The 21,890-nt window shown below is 43.4% G+C and overlaps 1 pseudogene; it reads right to left on the bottom strand.

The window, feature by feature from the left end:
• Positions 1 to 3,715: 3,715 nt before the first annotated feature.
• LOC103262726 lies at positions 3,716 to 17,456 on the bottom strand (annotated as a pseudogene).
• Positions 17,457 to 21,890: the final 4,434 nt, after the last annotated feature.

Here is a 21,890-nt window from a genome sequence, read left to right as displayed (position 1 = left end):
TTTTTTTTTTTTTTTTTGAGTCAGAGTCTCATTCTACTGCATCCTTGACCTGGTTGGCTCAGGCAATCCTTTCACCTCAGCCTCAGGCAATCCTTCTGCCTCAGTGTCCCAAGCAGTTTAGACTACAGGCCCATGCCACTACATTGCACTATCTATCTCCTTATTTATTTACTTATTTGTGTATTTATGTTTGTTTATTTGTTTATTTAAGAGATGAGGTCTCGCCATGTTGCTGAGGCTGGTCTCAAACCGCTGGGCTCAGGCAGTGCTCTAACCTCGGCCTCCCAAAGTGCTGGGATGATGGGCATGAGCCACTGTGCCCTGCTGGCTTTCCTTTTGGCTTTCCCTCCCCACAGGCGTTTCTTTTTAGTTATTATCATTTTGCATTTTCCTCCCCTTCTGTCTTTTTCCCTCATTGTCTAACTTTTCCTCGTCTTCCAGAGGACAAACTACTTCCAGCTGTCCCTCATCCTGGGGCTACTCTTCATTGCTCATCTTTCCTTGGTTCTCCAGCTCTCTTTCATCATCATCATCATCATCATCATCATCATCATCATCATCATCGTGATGCATCCATATTGGGAGATGAAGACAAGATACATACACTGGATAGCATCTAAAATGGATAGCAGAATTAAGCGTGTAACTTATAAAAAACAAGTCCAGGCTCGGTGGCTCAGTCTGTCATTCCAGCACTTTGGGAGGCCGAGGCAAGTGAATTGCCTGAGCCCATGGGTTTGAGACCAGCCTGGGCAACTTGGCAAGACCTCATCTCTACAATAAAATAAAAAATAACCGGGCATGGTAGCGTGCCTGTAGTTCTAGCTACTTGGAAGGCTGAGGCAGAAGGATTGCTGGAGCCCAGTGGGTCAACGCTAGCGCGCCACTGCACTCCAGCCTGGGCGAAGGAGTGAGACTCCAACTCAAAAAACAAACAAACAGAAAATAAAATGGAGCTGAAAATGAAAAGAGGTTGTCTCTGAGAACTTGCTGGATAAGTGACAAAACAACTGCTTTATACTGTAAGCCTTGTGCTTTACATGACAAATCTGTGCATTATACAGACTGCTTACTCTGGGTTTTGAAATCAAATTTTTTTAAAAGAAGGAAAAGAGGCAGACTGGGAGATTACATACATGTAACAGTTTAAGGATTAACATCCCTAATATAACAAACAACCCAAGAGACACAGCCAAAGGTTATAAAGAGGTATGTCACAGAGGAAATACACATAGCCAAGAAACACGTGAAAAGATATGTGCTCTGGGTAGTGATCAGGGAAATGCAAATAAAAACACCAATGATAACATTCCCCCAGAATCTGACAGATTCTCCTTATGTGTAGTTAAAATATGGAGAAATCGGATTTTCACATAGTTGGTTGGAGAGTCCATCAGCTATCATTTTGGAAGAGACTTTGTAAATATGTTTTGCAATTTAAGATATACCTACTCTCTGATCCTTCTGCAAACTGAAAGTACCCAAACATGTACACAAGAACATGTGAAAAGCAGTAAAATAAACCAGTCTATACTCAGAACAATAGGATGCTATAGAGCTATTGAAATGAATCAGGTCAGCCGGGCTCGGTGGCTCAGCCTGTAATCCCGTGCCTTTGGGAGGCTGAGGAGAGTGGATTGCCTGAGTCCGCGGGTTCGAGACCCACCTGGGCAACTTGGCAAGACCTCATCTCTACAATAAATCAAAAATCAGCCGGGTGTGGTAGCGCATGCTATCCAGTTACTTGGAAATTCCAGCTACTTGGAAGGCTGAGGTGGAAGGATCGCTGGAGCCCCAGCAGGTTGAGGCTGCGGTGGCCGGGAGCGGCCACTGCACTTCAGTTTGGGCAACAGAGTGAGACTCCAATTCAAAAAAAAAAAAAAAAAAGAAAGAAAAAAGAAATGAATCAGGTCAGTCTCTAAGTACTGGTGGCAAGGAAATGTTATCAAGACATACTGCTAAATAACATTTAAAATAAATACTGAGGGCAATATATATAGAGTATGGTCCCAGATAAGTCAACCAAAACAGCAGATAAATGTGTAATTGAACTGTAAAGTGTGCTGAGAGCAAACAATTAACAATGGTTATGTCAGAAAACAAGGGTGACACATTAAATTAGGGCCACTATTTGAGCTCTCTTTGTCCAAACCCAGACCATTTTTCATTCCCAGTCCTCCCAGGATATGCTTGGTGCATCCTTAGCTGCCTCTGTCTCCAGAGGAACGTGACGTGTTTATTACCAACATCTCACACAGCTGGATCTAACTGCTCCTTACCACTTGAGGTCTTACAGAGATTTTCAAATGCTTCACTCTTGATTCTCCAATTAGACTCTCAGCTCCTTGGGGCCTCAGTGGACTGTTACTTATTTAACTATGTGTTTCTCTTCACTATTTCTAGTAGCTCAATATCTTCTGACTGCATCAGCCCTGTGGCTGGTCGTAGCTGCAAAACTGGAAAACTGAAGGGTAAGAAATATGTACATTGACCATTTTCTGTTATGGGCTAGATTGTGCTCCCTCAAAATTTATTATGTTGAAATTCCCAGTACTTCCAAACATGGTTGTATTGGGGGACAGGATTTTTAGAACGATAATTAAGTCAAAATGAAGTCACAAGGATGGGCCCTTATTCAATATGGCTGGCGACCTTATAAGAAGAGGAAATTTGGACACAGACATATATAGAGAAGGAGACCATGTGGAGACAGAGAAAAGGTGACCACCTGCAGGACAAGGATGGGGAGGCAGAATAAATCAATTCTGCTGACATCTTGGCCTCTGTCCTCCAGAACGATGAGAAAATATGCTTTGGTTGTTTAAGTCACCCCCTATGTGGTACTTTGCGATGGGAGCTCCAGCAAACACGTATACATCCCTATGAATCTAGGCCTGAGCTCTGACAGTATTTCCTCAATACTAATGACAAAATGTAGTGGTATATCAATCTCCAGCTGTCTGCCTAGAAGCTCTCACCCCCACTACCTTTAAAATAGTCTGGGGAGGTTTAAGAAACACTGATGCTTGGACTCTCTCCCTAGAGTTTCTGATTTATTCAATACGAAGTGTGGCCCACACACTCCCAGAGTGATGCTGACATGTAGCCAGTGTGGAGAACAACAGCTTCAGTGTGACTTCGCTGCCTTTGTTTCATCTACAGCGCTGTGTGGCCAGTGGCAGAAACCTTGTTTTCTCTCCTTATGTGTGGAATTTAGACAACATGGCTCTCCCAGATTCAGTGTTGAGCCACTATGGTAGGTTGCCAACATGCGGAATCCAATGGTGCTGCTGAACATCATGAAATGTGAGAAAGAGGAGGTCCCAGGTCTGCAAACAGCAGCAGAACTCTCTCACAGCTTTTTTTTTTTCCTTAAATGAGAGGGGCGGGTTGTAGAAACAGGAAGAAATGTAACTTACATCTTACATGACAATGTAAGTTTTCCCTGGAGAAATTTTGTGAAAATCGATGTCAGCCTACCTAACTCAGGACCCAAGCTAATCCCCAAATATCTCTCTTGATTTTTAGAGTCAATAAAATGTCCTAAATTTATTTATGACAGAATTTCTTGGTCAACACTAGGAACTGTCAAACAGGAACCTATTTCCTCAACCAAATCCCATTATCATGCCGTTTAGCCCCTCCTTCCTATATCCGTGAAATACCTCAGAAATAAAAGTCTTCATTGTGAAATCAGCTCACAAAATAGTTAAGCTAACTCCGTCACTTTTTATTTTTATTTTTTTTAATTGAGTTGTTTCAGGAACTCAAAACACCTCCAGGCAGATATTTTTTTCAATAAAAAGTCAGGACTGCTTGACTGATGCCGAGAACACTGAGATCTGGGAGCACGTGAGATGAGACTCCAGGTGCTCCACTAACCAGTGTCACAGAATAGGATAAAGTCACCTCTTACCCTTGCAGGGGTGAGATTCTCTCAGTCTTCCATTCTGAACCTTAGACTTGCTAAATCTTCTCCTGAAAGACAAAGTTTACACTCTTCTAGTCTAGGAAAGAGAGCACAAATCTACAATGTTTCCAGAAGTCTTTCCATCTTTTTAATTGCCAGGATAGAAATTTCTCTGTCAACATAATTTTTGCTTGCTTGAAGCTTTGTAATATCTCTTTTGGAGAGAGAAAAACATTTCCTCAGAGCTCCAAATTGGAAAGGAAGAATGCTAATTGGATGTCAATCATCTTGGTTTAAAAGGGAAGCAGGCATCTCAAGGGAGAGAAGCAGAGACCAAGTCGTGTTCAGGGAGCTTGACTCTGCGTGTATATCTGTCTGTCCCTCTGGCCTTCCAAGTGATTGTGACAGGGTAGAAGGTAGAGGGTGGTCTCCGTTCCATTTGTACCTGTAAATTAAAGAAAATCATATCACTAGCAGATTGTGAGGAACCACCACTAAACAAACAAACAAAAAGCCCACAAAACAAGAAGCCATCGATGCAAGAAACATGATTAGTACTTAATGTTGTTTTGGCTAGAAATCCAAACTATTGAAAATCCCTTCTGTCTAAATTTTGAAAATTTTATTCTTTGTCTTATAAAAAGAATCTATTAACTAATTAGAGTTTGGCAAGGAGAAGAGAGTCTTCACTGTTCTCTGGCCACAGAAATTGTTCATTCCAGGATTTTCACCGAAATATTTGAAAGACCTGCCCAGACCTTCCCATCCCTTGCTATCATTTCTCCTTTGCTCTTGTTTCTGTGCTTGCAACTCCCAGGAGATCCATCAGGGTTGGATCAATATCAGATGACTTCGTTGCTGTTCATATCCTTTCTTTTTCCCTCTTTTACTCTTTTCTGGGGGACTTGAGTGAAGGGAAGAAATAGCTAAAGTTGTATTGATTTCAAGTTGGCTAAGACAATCTTTGCCTTCACTGTTCTGGTTCTGGATATAACTAGATATCTTGCAGAGTTGACCTCACAGGATTTCTCTAAGAATCTATTTAACTCTGTCCCTGAAATAGATTCAAAGAGGACACGATTATAGGAGTGGAGGCTAGAGGTATCCTGGGACCAGGTGGCAGATCTATGAGCCTAACAGCAGAGAGAGAGAGAGGAGTTTTTGGATTCTCTCCCACCTTAACGGCCTTGGTTGGATCATATTACAATTTATGCCCATGGCATCCTTCATAGCACAATGGTAGTTTAATCCAATGGGATAAGCCATTGTGTAATTCTGACTTAATTTTGTTTCTTCTCCACACTGTGAGCTCATAAGGGCAGTGAGTACCTGGCTTGACCACCAGTGTATCCTAGTATTTACCATGGCGTATTGTACATGGTGTATTGCAGGTAGCTGGTAAAATACTCATCAAACAAATAAAAATAAGTGCACAAATTAATGAGCCTTTGTCAATGAGTAGTAAGATTAGCTGTTGCAGGTGGCTGCTGACCACTGCGGCTTCCCCCCTCCCTCCAGCTGACACTGTCGACTTGTTGGTTCTGGCCACTCCTGGGCCATGGGCATGCTGCAGATATCTAGTTTGGGAGTTGCAGACACACCAAGAGCCCGCGTGGCTGCTTTTTATCAAGCTCTGTAAGCATAATGTGGATTCATAAAAATCATTTTCATCTCTCACCAGAGGCAGTTCCGGCATGAACACGCAGCTTGCTACTGAGAGTCGGGGAAACTCAAGTTCTTACGTAACATGTTGGCTTTACATGGATTGTGTGTGCTAAACTAGGTACGCACTCCAAGTGAAAAGTCCTCTTCCATTTGCAAAGTGTATTACTCTGTTTCTCTTTGACCCTCAGGCCTTGCTGACTAGGCTAGGCTAATCAGCTCCTAGAGAGGCAAATGCCGAGCCTGCGGGTATGCCTTTCACATGCAGACTGACCACTCCAGAGACCCAATCCGTGTTCCAATCACCCAGACACTAGACAGCTGGGGACAGCCGCCCTGAGCCTGCTTGCCCTGCCTCGCCACTGCTTCCTAGAGACACCACACTGGAGCTTTGGCCTTTCCCCTTGCTCCCTTTGCCTCCTGGCCAGCCCTGGTGCTCCCGCTGGGGCATTCCATGGTGTGGCATTCCTCCTTGTGGCATCTGAGAGCATAACACGCCATGCTTGCTTTCTTTTAGCGCCATGGGGTACATGTAAGGATTTCTTTCCTGGGTATATTGTATAAAGGCAAGGTTTGGGCTTCTGATGAGCCTGCACCTACCCCCTCATAGTGAGCACTGCACCCAATGGGTGGTTTTATGTCCCTTATTCCCCCTCCCCCCAGCAGTGCCCAGCCTCTGTTGTTCCATCCTTGTGCCCGTGTGCCCAGGGTTTAGTGCCCACTTACTAGCGAGAGCACATGCTGTTCAGTTTCTCACTTCTGTGACCGTCACTTAGAATGATGGTCCCAGCTGCACCCAAGCGGCTGGGAAGAACATGATCTGGTTCTTCTTTAACGTGCCATGTCTTAATGGTAATTATCTTTTGATCTGTGGACATTGCCTTACCTGGATAATAATAAAACCTGTGTTTAATAATGCCAAGTCATGATTCTGGGGGCTACTTTTCTCTGTACAGGGCAGGCACCTGTTTTAATGTACACAAAGTGGCCATAAAGATAAAACACGATCTAGGTCATACCAATAAAAAAATCATAGACCTATAAATTATAAACAAAACTCTTTTAAAAATTTTATTCAGGCCATTGCCTCAAGGTCTTCTATGACCCTAGGGAACTGCCAGTGCCTACCTATTGAGTGGTTTCTTCTGAATTTAAGCCAAGTGGTGGTGGTGATGTGGAGGGACATGGAGTCCTGTCCTCACCAAGCTCAGCTGAAACACATCAGGTGACAGCTGAGGCGTGTTCTCATGCAGCCTCGGTGTTTGACTCATCGTCTCCTGAATGGTTTCAATCCTGAGGAAGGTCTGAAATAATATTTTCACTTTTTTTTTTGCATATAGACTCTTTAAATATTCTGCCCCTGAAAACTCCCCTGGACGCATCTGACCTGCCCCAATATCCTTTGGAATTACTCTTGCACTGTTCAATCACCTTCTCTACCATCTGTCACCACTTTGATATTAGTCACATCCTAATCCCTAGGAGGCCATCTTAGCATCCTGAAACTTGGCTGTTGGGAAGAGAGTTTTCAAAGATTACAGTCAAGTTTTTTTTTGTTGTTTTTTTTGTGAGTTCAAGTCTCACTCTGTCGCCCAGGCTGGAGTGCAGTGGTACGCTCACGGCCACCCCAGTGTCGACCTGGTGGGCTCAGGCGATCCTTCTGCCTCACCCTTCCAAGTCAGAACTATATGCATGTGCTACCACGCCCGGCTATTTTAAAAATATATATATATTGTAGAGAGAAGGTCTCACCAAGTTGCCTGGGCTGGTCTCAAACCCCTGGGCTCAGGCAATCCTCTCGCCTTGGCCTCCCAAAGTATTGGGATGACAGACTGAGCCACCAGGTCCGGCCTACAGTCAAGCTTTTTTGGAGGCAATTTATCGGCTTGGTTGAAGGGTAGGGAGGAGTCAGTACAGAGTAGTCTCAGATTATTCTGGCTTTTTCCTGATGACTTTTTTCTAGTCAGGTCTACTTTGGACAAGTCTGGTTTTGCAGGTTTCCCCTTAAGTTGGGTGCCTCTATGGTGATTGTAACTTTAAGGCAAAGAGATCTTATCTCCAACTGTCAATACCCTGGTAGGGGTGGATTATAAATATTTCCTTCCCTGGTTTCCTTCCTCAGATTCATGCCAGGTCAGGCTTTCTCCCTAGGAGCTTGGAAATTGTCTACCTTACAGGCTAGCTGGTTATTTTTTGTCTTGTTTTGGGTTTTTTTTCCCCCTCCATGGTGAAGACCAGTTGAGCTGCACATTTCTGTTGTTGGTCACCACCTTTCTGCTACAGCACCGCCATTTCTCTCCAGTTTTGGAAACGTTGGAAGAGCTTTGACAAAGGAGTTCTTATTCTTCCACCTCGCCTTTTTTGTTTTGCCATATTCTTGGAATTATCCCTCAATATCTAAAAAGGACTGTCTTGGCATCTCTTTTTGGTATTAAACAAAGGTCACCTTGTATGAGACATCTGAGCTTACAATAAATCAAATGATCATTGACTTAGGTGAAGTTTGCACAAGGGTGACCTGACCAGGCCACTTTGGCAGTAAAGACAAGTTGATTTAGCTGGGCTCGGTGGCTCAGCCTGTAATCCCACGCCTTTGGGAGGCTGAGGTGAGTGGATTGCCTGAGCCCGCAAGTTCGAGACCCGCCTGGGTAGTGAAACCTCATCTCTACAATAAATAAAAAAATCAGCCGGGCATGGTAGCGCATGGCTGTAATTCCAGCTACTTGGAAGGCTGAGGCGGAAGGATTGCCGGAATCCAGCAGGTGGAGGCTGCGGTGGCCGGGAGCGGCCACTGCACTCCAGTCTGGGCAACAGAGTGAGACTTCAACTCAAAAAAAAAAAAAAAAAAAAAAAAAGACAAGTTGATTTATTGCCATCAGTGCAACTTGGCAGGGTTTCCTAACTACAGCAGGGTCTGGCCATCCTGCTCCCTGGAACAAAGAGTTGGTCAGTCTCAATCTGTTGTTTCCTCTAAGTATGCAGTATCCCTGGCAGGCTCCCACACTGTTTACAACTGGTGGGCAGGCACCAGGGGCCTGAGGGTCGGTCCTGCTGAGAGACAGCAAGTTTTACCATCAGTATCGGGGTGACAGTGGGAGCCCTCAAGCAACATGGACTTGCCCCAAAAAACGAGGGTAGAAAGGACAACCAGGGGCTAAGTGACCCCACCTTTTGACACCTGGAAGCTTGGGATTCTTAGGTGATCCTGTAAAAGAAAGGGAGAGAACCCAATAAAGGTGTGATGAAGTTTCCCACAAGCCCAGATATGTGGGGCTCAGAGCATGTGACATCTGATTTAAAGAAATAGGTGCAACATGGAAAGTCAGTGCTCACCAAATAGGTCATGGGCTGCCCCTCTGTTCCCCAGACCCGCCCATGGTTAGGTGGGGGCCATGTAAGTCCTTAGTCCCGGGAATGGATGTGACTTGTCCTCCTCTCTCCCTCCCTTTCTTCCCAACAGCCATGTAAGAGAATGAGCTGTGAAAGAAGACACAAAGTCCGATTTCTAAAAGCAGGAAATGTATGTCTGGAGTTTAAAAGAAATAAAGAGTAACGAGTCATCTGCCTAGAAGATGTTGAAATCATGGAAATGCTTGCCATCTCCTAGGGAGAGAGTAAAAATAGGAGACAAGCCAGGCGCAGTGGCTTACGCCTGTAATCCCAGCACTTGAGGAGTCTGAGACGAGAAGATTGCTTGAGCCCAGAAGTTCAAGACTAGGCTCGGCAACATAGTGAGACCTCGTCCCTACAATAAAAAAAATTTAGCTAGGTGTGGTAGTATATGGTTGTTGTCCCAGCTATTCGGGAGACTGAGGCAGGATATAGCCTGAGCCCAGAAGGTCAAGGTTGCGGTGAGCTGTGATCGTGCCACCACACTCCAGCCTGAGCAACAGTGAGACCTCCAACTCAAAAAATATACATAAATGCAAATATATATATATATATGTATATATACATATGAAGGAAAGACATGTGACTTCCAAAATAACCCCAGGCATAGAAATCCGAGTGTTGGGAAAGAGAATGGAAGTGCTGAAAGACTATATGGAACCATGAGAGCCACATTTCTGAGCCCCTCAATGCAGGACTGTTACATGAAAAAGAAATAAACTTATTTTGTGTTAGGCCACTGAAATTCACCTTCCGCTGTAGCCTGCCCTACTAGTATAACTGACATAATTGTTGCTAATGCACCTTCTGACTGTGACAATATAATGCCTGAGCTTCTCTCTCCAGGGACCTATAAGGGACAACCAAAATGACTGGATGAACCACACTGTGTCTGCTAGATCACTGTTACTAAAACAGACATGTCACATGCCGCTGCGTCTCCCTCACTGACTGCAATTCCAAACTCTGGCCACACACCTGTGGGTACCTCACTGGATGCGACTAATACAAATCTGGAGGGCATTTGGGCAATGTGCTTTTAACTCTGGCACACCAGAGGTTGGAGCACATCAGGGGTGAACTAGAGTTTTCTCGGGAGACCAGGCAATTCATTCAGAACTGTTCTGCTCTCATGTGTTTAGGAGATGCCATGTAGAAGCCATGGAACACCAGAGGTCTGTCTGCTTCTTTTCTTTCCATGAATGATGACTGTGGACCTCACTGTCTATGTTAATAATCCAGAGCCTGACATGACACCCATCAAATCTTCAAAGAATATTCATTGGCCTGTAAGTCTACCGCCAGAAGACTGTGTGATAGAGAAAATTTATGAAAAGTGGAATTTTATTACTATTATCTCCACCGAATGCATCTGGTTTTAATACCCCAGAAGGCACACCTAGCATGAGGTTTTGAATGTGCTATTTCATATCATTCACCAGTTTTGAAGAGTTCTCCTTTTTTTTTTTTTTTTTTGAGTTGGAGTCTCACTCTGTCACCCAGACTGGAGTGCAGTGGCCGCTCCCGGCCACCGCAGCCTCGACCTGCTGGGCTCCGGCGATCCCTCCACCTCAGTCTTCCAAGTAGCTGGAACTACAGGCACGCGCTACCATGCCCAGATCATTTTGATTTATTGTAGAGATGAGGTCTCGCCAAGTTGCCCAGGCAGGTCTCGAACCCGCGGGCTCAGGCAATCCACTCACCTCAGACTTCCAAAGGCGTGGGATTACAGGCTAAGCCACCGAGCCTGACTTTCTTTTCTTTTTTAAAAAGGAAGTCAAATTTTTCAGTTGACTTTGGAAGATATCATCCCATGCCATGGTGTGAAGAACACTTAGTGGCACCCACTATGCACCAGACTCTGTTTGGGATGCTAGAGCAGTGAACAGACAACCTGGTTTATATGGCCCTTACCTTCTCTTGTCTTAAGAGGTTTGCCGCTTTTGACAAGGCAAATGGATGTGGCTAAGGAAGACATCTGAAAAATCATCAACTCTTATTCCATAATCCAAGGTGCCTTTACTAAAAAGACATCCTTGAGCGGAGGTGCAAAGCAGATATGAGTTCAGACCTGGGGAGGTAGATTTGCTGAGACACTGTAGCAGACATGGTTAGGTGCTACTCATAACCCTTGCCACACCCAAAAGATCACTTGCAGGTCTTGCCCATAAATGCCAAAGGATTCCCATGTCCCTGCCTGGGGCCTTCTCTGGCTGTACTGCCTTCCAGGGTATCTATGCTCTAAAGGTTTAACCTTGTCAAAAGATGACTCCTCCTAAAAGGTAAAACGATGACTTTCTTACAAAAATATAATAGATGCCAAAAACTTATTTAGCTAGATAATTGATAGGGAGGTAACAAAATGTAACAACTGGCTCAAAGAATTCAAAGTGTCACACATGTATATGCCTCTTTGGACACTTTGCAAGACTGAGGTGGGAGGATTGCTTGGGTCCTGAAGTTCAAGACCAGCCTGAGTAACATAGCGAGACCTCATCTCTACACAAAATGAAAAAAATTAACCAGGCGTGGTGGCACATGCCCATAGTTCTAGCTACTTGGGAGGCTGAGGAGGAAAGATTGCCTCAGCCTAGCAGGTTGAGGCTGCAGTGAGCTGTAATCGTGCCACTGCACTCCAGTCTGGGCAACAGAGTAAGATCCCAACTTTAAAGAAAAAAAAAAAAAAGAACTTCAGTGGGTTAAAAATGAGTGTGGAATCAGTGGGCTCTACTATAAGATATATAGGCCTTCCTGTGCCTTGCCCACCTTACAACAAAAGTGTTGGGAGGCGGAGAACTGGCTAACACTCCCAGCAGGACACACAGCAAGAGAGCCGGGCTGTGAGCTGAGGGCAGTTTGCCCTGTGGGGTACAGGACATGGCTGAGGCTGGAAGCTTCCGTACCTCTTTGTCCTAAACATGAAAATCAGTCATAAATTTCAACATTGTGGGATTGGGTGCAACTACTGGAGATTTAGCAAGTAAATGTTTGGGAATTATAGAGCAAATATGTAGTATTTATAATGAGGCCTGTGTTTCTCTACAACTTACCCAGAGTGCTCCTGAAAACAATTGAAAAGTAATTCTGAAATCTCAGTCACGGTCACTCAATGATTTCTTCTCCTACTGCAAAAAAGTTCTTGCTATACAGTCAGAGTTCACTAACTTTACCAGAATATTGCAAAGCTGATTATGTTCTTTGATGTTTTTTCTTTGATTATGTTCTCTGATGAAGATGGAAGTAGCCTACTGCCCTTGTTTTTGCTCTTTTTGTTTTCTTCCTGTGGCCTCTGTAGCTTTTCCCTGCTACTGCTATTCCAGCTATGCAGTTACGATTGTATGAATAATGTTGGAATTCTCAACACTTCCAACTGCTGGTTTCTACATAGGCAAAGACCTGGCTCTCTAAGCTATGGCTGGCTACCTCAAGAGAACTTCAGGCTCTACTAGGAAGCTTCTTGTGGGTATTACAGGTGATACCACCAATGTCCTCCAGTACATTCACAGGCAGAGGACACACAAAGGTGGAATTCTTCTCGGTGGCTATAGTTGAAGGGCTATGGGGGACTCGGCCAGTCCAGGGAGGCTGACTTCAGAGATGTAGACACCTTCATCTCTCCTGTTGCTGCAAGAACCCAAAAAGACACAAATTAAAGAGTGCAGGAAAAAAGTGCACCACTGTGATCTGAGCTTTCTTTTTCTGGGTCCTCATTGACACTTCTCTCCCAAGCCCCCAAGTTGCTACGTGTTTCACCCACTTACTTCTCTTGTAAGGATAAGAGATTCACATCCTACGGGATTAAAGCAGCTCAAGGAAGTTGCAAGAAGCAAAACAGAGAAAAATATCTCTCAAATTACACATCCCTGGATTTCATTTCCAAACAAAAATAAAAAGTGCTATCTTTAATGCAAATGAATACTTGGCACCTACCTTACTAATGCCTTGAAGCAAGCACTTTGGAGTTCTACTACTTACTGCATTTGTTTTTAGGAAAGTCTGAAACTTCAGGCCTCTAACTGGTGTTTCTATTGTTGTTTTGCTTTATCACAGGACTTGTTTTTATCTCCTTCTTTTGCCACCCCAGTTTCATCTCTCAAATGGAGGACAAGCGGTTATCAAGTGGCAGCCTTGCAACACTCGTTGGGAATCCCTCAGTGCTTCACTCTCTTTCTAATTCGCCCGAGAACGGCCTGTGTGCGGATGTGTTCCCTTACCTGTCACTGCCAAGTGCCCATTTGGAAGCTACTGGAACTCAGCAGATGACCCAGATGTGTGTGAAGAATGAGGGCAAAGCAGCACCTTTATCAGCTCACAAGTGAGATTCCAAGAAGGGTACATGCAGACATCTAATCTCAGCTGGTTTCTGACACTTCAGGAAGCTTATCCATACGGGCATGAAGGCTACAGATCAACAGATTCAAGGATACTTAGAGCCAGGATGCACTTACATTTTATAATACTAACCTGGATTGTGCTTAACCATCCTTTTTAATCCAGTGACATTTATTATACTAGCATAATGATGCTCAAATTGAGGACTGGTTCCAAACTGGCCACATCCAAATCACCAACTTTGAAAAACAGATTCCTGAGCCCACCAAGCCTGCCTCACTGGGTCAGAGATGAGGTCTGGGAGTTGGTGTTTTGTTTTGTTCTGCTTTGTTTAATGCTCCCTAGGGAACAGTGATGTGCAGGTTCAGTTGGAATTCACTTTGCTAAGTTGCTCCTGACCCAAGACCTGTGACCAAGCTTTCCCCAGTACAGTGAGCCACTTGTTGCCTTTTAATTCACAGAAAATTCTTAGTAAAATTGTAAAAAAAAAAACAAAAAACCCTTTTCTTTCTTTTACTATTACTATTATTTTCTAAGCCAGGCTCTCACTCTGCCACCCAGGCTGGAGTGGACTGGTATGATCACAGTTCACTGCAGCATTGACCTGCTGGGCTCAGGCGTCCACCTGCCTCAGCTTCCTGAGTAGCTGGGACTACAGGCCTAGGCCACCACATCCGGCTTATTTCTTTTATTGTTATTTTTGTAGAGACAAGGTCTTGCTATGTTATCTATGTTATCTCTCGCCTAAGCCTCTCAAAGTGCTGGGTTTACAGACATGAGTCACTGAGCCTGGCCAGAACCCCTTTTCTTTAAAAAACAAAACGAACAACAACAACAAAAAGTTGGGAGATCCTGATCTTCCATTTAAACTCTGGCCTTGTGGAACCCATCACCAGGCAACTGGCCCGCCATGTGTATACTCCACAGCCCTTACCCTAGTTTTGGTTTCCCTGGTGGCCTCAGCCTCTACCACCATGGATCTCTGCAGCTGCATGGGGATCTGGACATCTCTGATTTCCACGTGGGCCACTTGGGTCCCCCCAGCTCAGCGGCATCATCAAGTAATGTCTGTTTCCAAATGAAAGAAAAGACTGGTCAGAAGGCAGGTGTGATATGATGTGAGTTTCTGATATGTTTCATACTCATAAGATAAATGTCTCTCTTTCTTTCTTAATCATCTATTTATTTTTGAGTAGGGATCTCACTCTGCTGCCCAGGCTGGAGTGCAGTGGCACGATCACAGCTCACTGCAGCCTCAACTTCCTGGGCTCAAGCCATCCTTCTGCCTCAGCCTCCCCAGTAGCTGCTTTGACCTGCTGATATTTGATCGCCACTGCTAATTAAAACCACTCCATGCACCACTATCCCCAGCTAAATTTTGTTTTGATTTTTTGTAGAGACAAGGTCTCACTATGCCGCCCAGGCTAGGCTTGAACTCCTGAACTCAAGCAATCCATTCACCTCAGTCTCCCAAAGTGCTAGGGTTATAGGCATGAAACAGACTTTTTTCCTTTCTTTTTTCTTTCATTTTTTTTTTGCATTTGGAGTAAGACAGTTTGAAAAAGAAATAGGAGTTCACCTTCCTATTGATCACTTTCTAGAATGTAAAGCGAATCTCATGAAGAATTTAGGAGCAAAACCTGACAGATCTCTTAGTGGGCATCTACCAGCATGATCCACCCCTAAACCAACCTTAAGGAAGTATACACTGTCCACCTAGATTTGAGCAAGTGCCCCAAATTTGCTTGTCACTAGTTTCAGGCAGGGAGCAATGCACAGGCTTCGCAGACAGACCCGGAGTTTGTCCCGGCCCTGCCATGTGCAGCTGTGAGTCATTGGGCCACTTCTTAGCTTCTCTGGTTTTCCTCTCAGGGCTGTCATGAAATTTGGAGATAATGCACAGATCTCTCAGTGCCCAGCAATGACTCAACAAATATTATTTTTGAGATATTATGTGTCTGTTTAATCTCTGCCCTAGGGCCAGTTTTAAATAAGTAACAAGAGTTTTTGTTTTTTTTTTTGAGCAGAAGCAACCTGGGGTCACAATGGAAACAACAGACACTTGGGGCACTAAAATGGGGAGGGGGAAGGAGAACAAAGGGTTTGGAAGCTACCTATTGGGTACAATGTTCCACCTGGGGACTGGGGTCACCTGAAGCCCAACCCCCACCAGTATGCAATATGCCCATGTAGCAAACATGCACTTGTATCCCCCTGAGTCTATAATAAAAATTAAAGTGTAAAAAGAGGACAAAAAATAGTCTCGTCCTTTGTTTAAAGCTTAAAACCATGGATGATGACATCTTGCGGCTTGTTGGTTATCTTGCAGAGACAAAAATGCCTTGAGAAATAGTGAGATCCGAAGGGTAGTTCCCCAAAAAAGGGTGGGGCAGAGATCTCTGCTACCAAATGGCCAGTGATCCCTTGCCTTTCTGAGATCCCTGCAGGACCAAACGAGATGGGAGCTCTCATGAGACAAGATGTCAGCGACCTGGCTATGGACTGGAAGCTTTTGAGTTCTCAAACTCATGGAGCTCTTATGATATGGGAGCTATCATGCAGAACTGATGCCTCATGGAAGCTGGGTGCCTTTCCTGTACCTTAGGGATTACAGGAAGGGCCCAAAAGAGCTGAAGTTGAACTTCCTCCTAACTTAGAGAAGGAGGCTCAGAATCAAAATGCAATTTTGAACAGGCACTATGGCTCAAGCCTGTAATCCCAGCACTTTGGGAGGCCGAGGTGGGAGGATTGCTTGAGTCCAGGAGTTCAAGACCAGTCAGGCAACACAGTAAGATCTCATTTCTACAAAAAATCAAAACCATTAGCCAGGTGTGGTGCCATGCACCATAGTCCTAGGTACTGAGAGGCTGAGACAGGAGGATTGCTTGAGCCCAGGAGTTCAAGAGGCCCAGGCAACACAGCGAGATCTTGTATCTACAAAAAAATCAAAACAATTAGCCAGGTGTGGTGGCATGCACCTGTAGTTCTAGGAACTCAGAGGCTGAGACAGGAGGATTGCTTGAGTCCAGGAGTATGAGGCTATGATGAGCCAGCACTGTGTCACTACATTCAGCCTGGGTCACAGAGTGAGAGGTCAACTCAAAAATAAAATAAAATAAAAAATGCAATTTGTTCTACAAAAACACAGAAGTGTAATTGTCTATAAATTAGGGTGTGCAAGAGATGAGATCACTACCTATCACATCCTCATCGCTGTTATAATTACTTTTAATATTATCAGTGATATTGGTGGCACGATGTAAGAATTTCCAGAGATGGCAGGTATATGCTGTCTCAAGCGAACCTCCCCCCAACCTTCACACTCTGCTTAAACACAGGGCTATCCTGAAAAACGGTTGAATTCTGGAGTAATCTGAACTACAAAAAAACTTAGCTCTCATCTCTACAGGAAAGGTTAGCATGTACAATGTTAATTCATAATTTTGAGCACCATAGAAAATAAGCAAGAAGCAGAATTTTAGCAACTCCCTTCACCCACCCAGGTATTTAAATCTATTTCTCATATTGATAGATACATGCAATCACACATGGTTGCTCAACTCTGAGGGCAGTTGTCTGCATATGTGTGCAAACATGCACATAGGGGGTGCTTTGACCTACTGATATTTGATAACCACTGCTAATTAAAATGAATGAATTAAAGACACAGGCTATTATTAGTTCTTGGTTCCTTTACCTGGAAACTACAAGTGATGTCTTCTAGTCCATATGAGATCTGGGACAAGATCTGTGTTCCTAAACATTTCTCAGAGTAGTCTCAGCCAGCAGAAATGTGGCTCGATGGACATTGATGACATTAGCCACTGCCAAGACAGCACTGTAGATTCTGTAACAGATGACTCCACCCATCTGAGCGGTCAGAGTCTCTGGTGAGGATCTGTAGAGCAAGAATAGGAAAAACCACGGTTATGACTTCTCAGCTATTGACACACTGACAGCCAGCCTAAGAGCCCTCCTCCACAAGACAACAGCAATGACAATTCATGCTGAGGTCACCTAAGACCTGTCCTGGCTTGAGTAGAGCATCTTCCTAGCTGATAAGAAATTCCTCCACAGGTGTGGCCAAAACTATCCCTGTAACTTCACCTTAGAGAAGTCTTACATCCCGCAGGAAGAAGCCCTTGGTTCGCCATACTTCCATTTTAAATGCAGCAGTAGTGTATTCTACTGTATTCTATTTTCTATGCAGACAGAGACCACATGTTTCCCTGATCCATGTATTTTTTTTTTTTTAATCAGACTTGACACAGTAGTGCTTCTAAGAAAATCTAGATGGCACCAGAGACCACGTTCAAGTAAAGAAAACATAGTTTGGCTTTAGAGAGGCTCAGCATCAATTGTTCCGAATGTAACAGGGTGTTTGAGAGAAAATGAGAGATTTCTAGGTGTACTATAGGAGCAGAACCTAGAGCGGTCTATTACGGGGTCAGAAAACCCCACTCGAGGTCACTAAGCAATCCAAGCTCTTCTATGACTGGACCTGAATTCTCAAGTAAATTCACTGAAGTTGCAACAGTGGCATGGAGACATCGCTGTCTGAGGTTCCTGAATCAGAGAGAAGAAAATTAACCTGTATTTGCAACTGCTGGGGCTCTGCCTTCTCACCACCTCTGCCCTCTCCCGTCCTAGGTCCTACTCACATTTCCTTTCCTCTTCCTGGATCACTTTGGTTGTAAGAGGATGAGACAATGATCAGTAACTCTGTTCCTCTTCCCTATTGCCCCGTGACTGTTCGAGTCAGTTATTTATAGTACTCTAATAATGAAAAAGCACTATTTAAAATCCAAACACACGGTCAGGTGCAGTGGCTCACACCTGTAATCCCAGCACTTTGGGACAACAGGATGGAGGATTGCTTGAACCCAGGAGTTCGAGACTGGCCTGGGCAACATAGTGAGACCTCATCTCTACAAAAAGTTAAAAAATTAGCCGGGTATGGTGGTGCACACCTGTAGTCCCAGTTACTCGGGAGACTGAGGTGGGAGGACCATCTGAGCACAGGATGTTGACACTAGGGTGAGCCGCAATTGTGCCACTGTACTCCAGCTGAGGTGACAGAGTGAGAACCCCAACTCAAAAATAAATCAAATAAAAACCAAACACAGGTGGGTCCTGTGCATCCTCTGCTCTGTCCTTGTACCTGCCTCCTGGATAGGCTACCTGGGAAGAAATGATGTACAAATTCACATCTACCTTTTCTCCCTGAGAGAGATAAGATCGTACCCTCCTTCCCTTCAAAATTAGAATCAAGATGAGACAGGTGTTGAAGGTATTTTACATAATGTCTCTACTTACAGAATGAAAAGACCAAAGTCAAGCTACAATTTTGAACTTCAGGGATCAACAAACATTAATAGTAACAAAAAACAAAACAAAACAAAAACACCAAGACTGGTCAATTCCATACTATTTCCTGGTTGGTTTTGATTAGTTTCACCTGGTATCTCTAAAAATCATGAAATATAAGATGCTGGTGTGTTTGAAAGCTATTTTCTCCATGTGGAAGGAGATAGACAACCTCACAGTAAAGGGCTTTTCGCAGTCTATTTTTGTTTAATTGTTTCCCACCCCTGAGAAGTGTGTCTTTCAAATAATGTCTGCTACTATAGGTATAAACATATCAGTAGAATTCCTTTATTTCTTCAATACTTGCTATTTCTAAAATGGGTAAGTTTTAATAAATCTGATTTTGTGATTTTTGATATGCCACAATGCCATTTTTACGGCATAAAGACTGTGAAGTTAATCATGACTCTGAGTACATGCAATCGTGGTGGCCTACTTGGCATCAATTTTGGGTTTGGCCTATCCAAATGTTACACTCTGGATCCATTGAAATGTCTCATAATAATCTTTATACCTGTACTTGGGTTAGTGGATAACAATATACAACAATAAGAAAGCTATCAAGGATATCTAATATTTAGCTAATGCAATATTAGAACTGACACTTAAAGTTTGAAGCATCTTTTACAGCTGATATAACCTTCCCTCACAATTGCCTTTTAAGTGTATTTTGAGGCTGCCAACTCCAATTCAAAATTTTTCATTTTTCAAAAAAACAAGAAGTATGTTCAACAGGAATCTTTCCTTGTTTAAACTGCTCTGCTATCAGGAATCTGGGCATGAACGCTCATTTTAAAGAGTAGATCAAGCAAAAAGTTAGATATTTTACAATTGCTAACTATTCACATTATGCCAATTCCATAATCTATTCTGTGTATTACCAAGTTCTGCGTATCAGTTTCAAAATCCAACACAGTTCACTGGCATTTAGTTCATCCCATGGGTCTCCATATTTACACAAATGCATTCCTGAGAAGCTGCATTTAAAAAAATTAAGTGTAATACTATTTCATATGTCCTTATCTTGCAAAACAAAGATACAATTTGATTTATAAAAATGTGGTCTATAGTGATATGATTTTCCTAATTTAAGTAAAGTCCCTCCTACTTATGTTTTTCAAAAATGGTGTATTTCCTATATCACTCAGAGAAACTGATGCTTCCTGCTTTTATGAATAACAGCTCATCTTCTCAAAAATAAATTTAAGACATAAGATGGACAGGAAGTTGGATGTGCATTTAAGTAGGTGATACAGCAAGTATAAGAAAATAGTAGTAGCAGGTGGTTGAGTATACGAGTAGTCAAGGTAGAAAGAATCCTTCAACTTTGCTGGCCATTTGAAAATTCTCATGGTGAAATCTTAAGGAAACAACCTCCCATGTTCAAGGCCACCTCAATGGCTAATAACTTCATTTTTTGTCTAAGACATTTAACCCTTCCTATCCTGTGCCATGGTTATTTACATACAATATCCAGTATCCCTACATTTTGAGTAATTTCTATCACACAAAAGCACCTAGTACACTTTGTATACAATAATCATTCAACAAATAAAACAGGAAAAAGCAATACTCTGACAACCTACTGAAAATAAAAATCTCTGTTCTTTAGGTGCACTATTTAAGTTATTCTCACATGATGCAATTGTGATACTTTTTTCCATTACACAAATATTTCTATACAGATTATGATACTCTTCAGGAAGCTGAAATATAAAAAACTTGTTGTCAAGGAAGAATTTTTTTTCCTAACAATGTATTCACAATATAACAGAGAAGCCAAAACATGCAGGCATTAAAGTGAAATTATAATACATAGCAGTATGAATTAAGAGATGGCTAGACATTCACTCAGAGAAGGCAAAAATTCCTCTGGGCGGGAGCCAAGACTGGAGGTTGGTGAACTGACTAGAGCCCTGCAGACGAAGCAAGACTTGCAGAATTTCCAGGCAAGGCACAAGATCGTCCAAGTTCTAGGGACAGGATGGTCTGGGCCTGAAATAGTAAAGCCAAACTCAGATGGCTGGGGCTGGGGACTGAAAGTCTCACGAGACCCTGAGGAAGATGAGCCGCTGTGAAGAGGGTACTGAAGAGGACTTCATGTCTGAACATCAGGGCAAGGGCTAATGGGACCATTAACCCAACTAGGAACCTCAAGATGAGACTCTCATTGGAGAGTAGGGGAAACAGCATGCTTGGTTTTAGACATGTTGAATTTGAGGCAGAAGTGGTACATGTATAGCCTTTAGGTAACTGGAGACACAGAGCAACAGGGGAGTACGGCTGTTGAGCAAACGACCAAAGGAGTGCACAGCTCGTCCACAGGTATGCAGCTGAGGACAAAGGAAAAATGGTGAGTGAACCAGATGGAGGAGGGCCAGGACAGGACAACGTAATAGAGTCCGAGATAAGAAGGGATTTCTCAAAGCAAAGTTGAGGAAAAGACAGGCTTAGACACACCCTTCCCCACTCCCCCAGTCCTACTGACTGTGGGCCAGCAAGAAGACAGCTTCAATGACCATCGGCACAAACGCCAGAATCAGGGCTACACAGGTATGTCACCAAACACAGCTCTCCCTTGACTGTTCTTCCCTACAGTGAATATGACCTGAGATAACAGACACATGTTGAATTTATTTCCTTATTTAAGTAATGTGTTAACGCAGAAATTCACTAAATGATATGCTAGAGCCCCAAAGCCATAGCACACACAGACCAAAAAAGAAAAAAAAGACAGAAAAAATGGCCGGATAAATTCCCATGATGCCAGGATACTGGGTAGTTTCCAAGGCCAGAGTGTTCCAGAAAAATGCAAATCCTTTAGGCTCTCCCCAAGAAATTCCAGGCACATACAGACAACTGCTCTCTAGAAAGCCTAACACAAAATTGCAGTTTAGGACCTTGGATGAAGAGATTAGAAGCACAAGACAGGCAAAATGTTCGCAGTCCACCAGGGAGTCTAAGGTACCACTAAGGATTCTCCCCCTCATCCTCATTTCATGTGGCCATCAGAAGGTTCCCTGGAAAGAACAGGACATCCAGCAACAGATGGGTCTGCTGTCCATGTGATTCCTTTTTGGTGATTTGGGGTCCTGAAGAACTTTTTAAAAGGTAGAGTTTACATGAGAATTAAAATACTGACTTCTCAGAATACTGATTTTTCAGTAGTCAAATGTCTGCCACTTAAAAAAAAAAAAAAGCTGAGTATCATTCAAAAACAGAAGCCACC

The sequence above is a fragment of the Carlito syrichta genome, unplaced genomic scaffold (genome assembly GCF_000164805.1).
Source record: "Carlito syrichta isolate Samal-C Ts95f unplaced genomic scaffold, Tarsius_syrichta-2.0.1 Scaffold304601, whole genome shotgun sequence".
Lineage (NCBI taxonomy): Eukaryota > Metazoa > Chordata > Mammalia > Primates > Tarsiidae > Carlito > Carlito syrichta.
This window is presented reverse-complemented; position numbering and strand designations above follow the sequence as displayed.